Source organism: Hylobates moloch, unplaced genomic scaffold (genome assembly GCF_009828535.3).
Source record: "Hylobates moloch isolate HMO894 unplaced genomic scaffold, HMol_V3 SCAFFOLD_12, whole genome shotgun sequence".
In the NCBI taxonomy this organism is placed as follows: Eukaryota; Metazoa; Chordata; class Mammalia; order Primates; family Hylobatidae; genus Hylobates; species Hylobates moloch.
Window position 1 is genome coordinate 62,360,404 of NW_026652287.1, and position 5,123 is coordinate 62,365,526.

Sequence of the window (5,123 nt, forward strand, 5' to 3'; positions counted from 1 at the left end):
ATCGCGGCACTGCACTCCAGCCTGGGCAAGAGAGCAAGACCCTATCTCAAAAAAAAAAAAGGAAAAGAAAAAAAGAAAATTTCACTGGGTGGCCTACAGGAGCATCCACCCCTTTGTGTGACCTAGAGAATACCACTAAACATCTGTTTCGTATCATCTTCATATAAATAAGGAAGTTGATACACTTCTACCTCAAATACCAAATATCAGTGCTGAAGGAAAACTTGATACCTTATTTACTTACCTTATTCTCTACATGAAGTATCTCAAAAGGTGTTGTGCAAATAAGTGCTATTCTTCTCATCCTTAGAAGGTATAGGTAATGGATTTTAAAAACACACAAAGAGATAAAAACTCCTTCACTTTCTTTATGAACAAATTTGACCTAGGGTTAACTTTTTAGTCCTGTTCCCCTGGAAACCTGATAAAGGTGGAATGTTGGCTGTGTCACCAGGCTGTCCTTAGATGGCAGAAGGAGGTAAAGAGATGAGCCCATGGAAGACTGAGTAAGTGGTGCTAAGTATGGCTGATTTGGGGCCATGGGTCTGGCTAGACCTCAGAAAACCCCCAAGATGGGAGCTTAATAGAACAAAATCAGTATATAAATTTAAATTATGGGTGTATTTTAGTCATTTTATCATTACTGTTTTCTCTTTTTTCACCTTTTTTATTTGAAAAAATTATTTAAAAGTCACCACTACCAAAGTCAAGAAACAAATAAGATAGGCATGGTGGCTCACATCTATAATCCCAGCACTTTGGGAGGCCGAGCAGGGAGGATCTCTTGAGCCCAGGAGTTTGACACCAGCCTGGGCAATATGGTGAAACCACATCTCTACAAAAAAAAAAACAAACATTACCCAGTGCCTGTAGTCCCAGCTACCCAGGAGGCTGAGGTGGGAGAATCACTTGAGCCCAGGAAGTCAAGGCTGCAGTGAGCCAAGATTGCACCACTGCGCTCCAGCGTGGGCAACGGAGTGAAACTCTGTTTTTAAGGAAGGAAGGAAGGAAGGAAGGAAGGAAGGAAGGAAGGAAGGAAGGAAGGAAGGAAAGAGAAAAAGAAACAGTTAAAGCAGCCCACCCCAAAATCCCTCCATGTTCCTTCTCCCAATGTCAACCCCTCCCACTCCCCTAAAGGAATGAAAGAAATGACCATCTTGGCTTTTTATAATGATCACTTCCTTGCTTTTTTGAGGGAGAAGGGGGTGATTTTATCCTTAGGTATGCACCCTAGACACTATAGTCTTGCCATTTTTTAAAATGTTGATGTGTATTTTAGGTGTCTTCTCATTTTGCAGGATCCCTCCATCCCTTTCTTTTTACTGTAAATTATCTGTTGAAAACCCTGGGGCCTTTGACTTGTAGGTTTTCACAGTCTGGCTTTGCTGATTGACACTGTTGGTATAATTCAACATATTCCTCTGTATTTCTTGCAAATTGGCAGCTGGATCCAGAGGCTGGATCAGACTCAGGTTCAGTCCCTTTAGAAATACCATAGGTGGTGGTGAGTTCTTTCATTAGGAAACTAACAAAATCTGATGATTTTTCTTTTTGTGACGTTAGCAGCTGTTAATGCACAATGCCTAAATCTATTAAACTGTGATATTCTAATTCTGCCATTTCTTTTTTATTCATTAGTTAGAATATTTTTATAATTAAATACACTCCCTCTTCTACCTCTGGTTGCTGTTGGCCCAGATCACCTAGGAAAGACAGGATGAATGCTTGAATCTTTCCCTTTATTTACTAATTTTAAGATAATGGAGGCTCACACCTGTAATCCCAGAACTTTGGGAGGCCAAGGTGGGCAGATCACTTGAGCCCAGAAGTAGAGGACCAGCCTGAGCAACATGGTGAAACCCCGTCTCTACAAAAAAATACCAAAATTAGCCAGGTGTGGTGGTGCAGGCACATAGTCCCAGTTACTCGGGCGGCTGAGGTGGGAGAATCCCTTGAGCCCATGAGGCGAAGGCTGCAATGAGCTGAGATCGCACCACTGCACTTCAGCCTGGGTGACAGAGTGAGACCCCGCCTCAAAAAAAGGATCATGTATTGGATTCCTATTGTCCTCCGAAGGAGACTAATCCAGTTTTATTTTAAAATCATAATAATCTGTGGATTTAAACATATTTTGATGTTTTGATATATTATAAATATCTCTCTTATTTTAACTCACATGGTCCCAAATTTGGCAATAGAGATCTTTTTCAAATTAACTCCTGAGTCCTTCTGACATGATCTTAAAGTCTCTGCTAACTTCCTCACTATTTAGTATAATAAAATGTTCCTGTTTTGTTTTGTGCATCTGCTTTCTTTCTTTCTTTCTTTCATTTTTTGTTTTTGTTTTTGCTTTTTTTTTAGACAGGGTCTCACTCTGTCATCCAGGCTGGAGTGCAGTGGTGTTATCATAGCTCACCGCAGCCTTGACCCACTGGGCTCAAGACATCCTCCCACCTCAGCCTCCTGAGTAGCTGGGACTACAAGGCATATGCCATCACTCCTGGCTGATCTTTTTTTTTTTTTTTTCTGTAGAGATGGGGTCTCTCTGTGTTGCCCAGGCTGGTCTCAAACTCCTGGGCTCAAGGGATCCTCCTGCCCCAGCCTCCCAAAGTGCTGGGATCACAGGTGTGAGCCACCCTGACCAGCCCCATTTTGGACATTTTCTACCCCAGATCTGGAATCAGCCATTTATCCAAGAGCTCTGATTTCTTTTAGTGGGAAACGGTATTTTAAAACTAAAATCTGTGCACAAGAGATGCGCATTGCTAGGTCTTTTCATTAGTCAGAATCAGAAATATACACACACACACACACATACATACATACACATAATTTTTTTAAATAAAATACCTCGAGTTATATTGATAACTTCTCATTTAAATCAAAGTTTTTTAACATCTCTTCTGAATTACATCTATGTTTCTTTTCTGCCATGCTGGGAACCCCAGTTCTCTAAAACACAAAAGATAATATAGTTAGAATATCTCATAATTTTCTTGGATGCAACAGTTTAATGATATTAATACAAACACCTCCAACCTTAAGGGGGTGCTAACCTGGGAAGAATTGGTGTTATCACCGACAGAAGAGTCACCCTGGATGTTTTGACGTGGTTCACATGAAAGATGCCAACAGCAACAGCTTTGCCACCCAGCCTTCCAACATTTTTGTTATTGGCAAGGGCAGCAAACACGGATTTCTCTTCCCCGAGGAAAAGGTGTCCGCCTCACTATTGCTAAAGGGAGGGACAAGAGACTGTGGCCAAACAGAGCAGTGGGTGAAATGGTCCCTGGGTGACATGTTAGATCTTTGTACATAATTAAAAATAACATGGCATGATTAATTTTTTAAAGGCTTTAACTGAAAACAGTTAAAAATGTTTTTGCATATGACTGCTCCTGTCTCCCCCTATTTTTTTAAAGCTGTGCTAAATTTACAGTGTCAGAACATATAGCCAACACACAGCCATTACAAGCCATACTCTTTCTTTTTTCCTCTCATTTAGTCCAAGGTCTATAAGTAACTTATTCTGTTTCCTATCTAGTCTTTTGGGTTGTCTGAAGATTTTTTTTTTCTTGTAGATTCCTCAAGAAAGGTTCACGGAAGCACTATTTTCTGAGTTCCTGCAGACTGATAATAGTAATCTTTATACTTAAAAATCAGTTTTCCTGGATATGACATCTTTGCCCCCCATTTTATTTCCCTGAGTATCTTAAATATATTTCTCCACTTTTTCTGGCATAAAATATTGCTGTGAAAAAAATCTGAAAATAATTTAATTGACTTTCTCTTCTAAGTCATTTGCTCATCTTGCTGCAATAAGCAAATGATTTTTTTTTCTTTCTAGTTCAATTATTTGACCAGAATACGTCTAAGTGTTGATCATTTTGAGTTATCCATGCTGGATCGCTATTCTCAAGTACATGGTGAGCTCTTCCTTTTTTTTTTCATTAATCATTCCATGTTATTTTTAATTACATGCAAAGATCTAGCATGTTACCCAGAGACCACTTCACCATTGCTCTGTTTTACCCACCGTTTCACCCACCATTTCACCCACCACCAGTCTCTTGTCTCTCACTTCAGCAATGGTGAGGCAGATACCCTTTCCTTGGGGAAGAGAAATCCATGGTCTGTTGCCCTTGCCAGTAACAAAAATGTTGGAAAGCCAAGTGGCAAAGCTGTTGCGATTGACATCTTTCACATGAACCACATCAAAAGATCCATGGTGCTTCTTTCGGTTGGTGATCACACCAATTCTTCCCAGATTAGCATCTCCAATCACCATACACGTGTTACCAGTGTCAAACTTGATGAAATCAGTGATCTTGCCAGTCTCCAAATCAATCTAAACAGTGTCATTCACCTTGACGAGGGAATCAGGGTAGTGGATGGTGTGAGCATCGTGGAACCAGGTGAGGGATTCCTTTTGTGCCCACAAAGATTTTTCTTACTTTGCACAACTTGTACTTGGCCTCCTCCAGTGTAATACAATGTACGGCAGAGCGACTGTTGATGCCACAGATGAGACAGAAATTCTCTTCCATCTTGTCAATGCTGATGACATCCATGAATCCAGCAGGGTAGGTTATATCAGTTTGGACCTTGCCATCCATCTTAATGAATTGCTGCATGCAAATCTTTACTTCATCTCCTGTCAGGACATACTTAAATCTGTTCCTTAGGAAAATATTAGGGGAGACACTCCCTCAGCTTGTAGGGACTGGTGGATGGACAAGGAGCAAACACACCAGTCAATTCATCCAGCATCCAATGCTGTGGAGCTGCTACCCACTTCAGATGCTTCCTAAGACCACAAGCCACAACTGTATTAGGCACGGAAAGAGCATGGTGCACTCTTTCAACATGCAATTCCAAATATTTTTCATTTCAGGAAACTTTTCTGAAAGTATAGTTTTCAGTCTTTGTTTTCTATCCTTGCCTTGGTTTTCTTCTTCAGGGACTCTTATTACGTAGGTGTTGGATCTTCTTTGCCTATCTGCAAAACATTTGTAACTTCTTCTAGAATTTCATCTCTTTCCTCCTTTATTTTTCACATTTTACTCCTTTCAACTATTTTAAAGACATTATCTGTTGTTCTATTTGCATGTATATTCCTCCTA

The 5,123-nt window shown here is 40.3% G+C and overlaps 1 pseudogene; it reads right to left on the reverse strand.

Annotated features, from left to right (window-relative positions):
• Positions 1-4,012: 4,012 nt before the first annotated feature.
• On the reverse strand, positions 4,013-4,818 carry LOC116479556 (small ribosomal subunit protein eS4-like; annotated as a pseudogene).
• Positions 4,819-5,123: the final 305 nt, after the last annotated feature.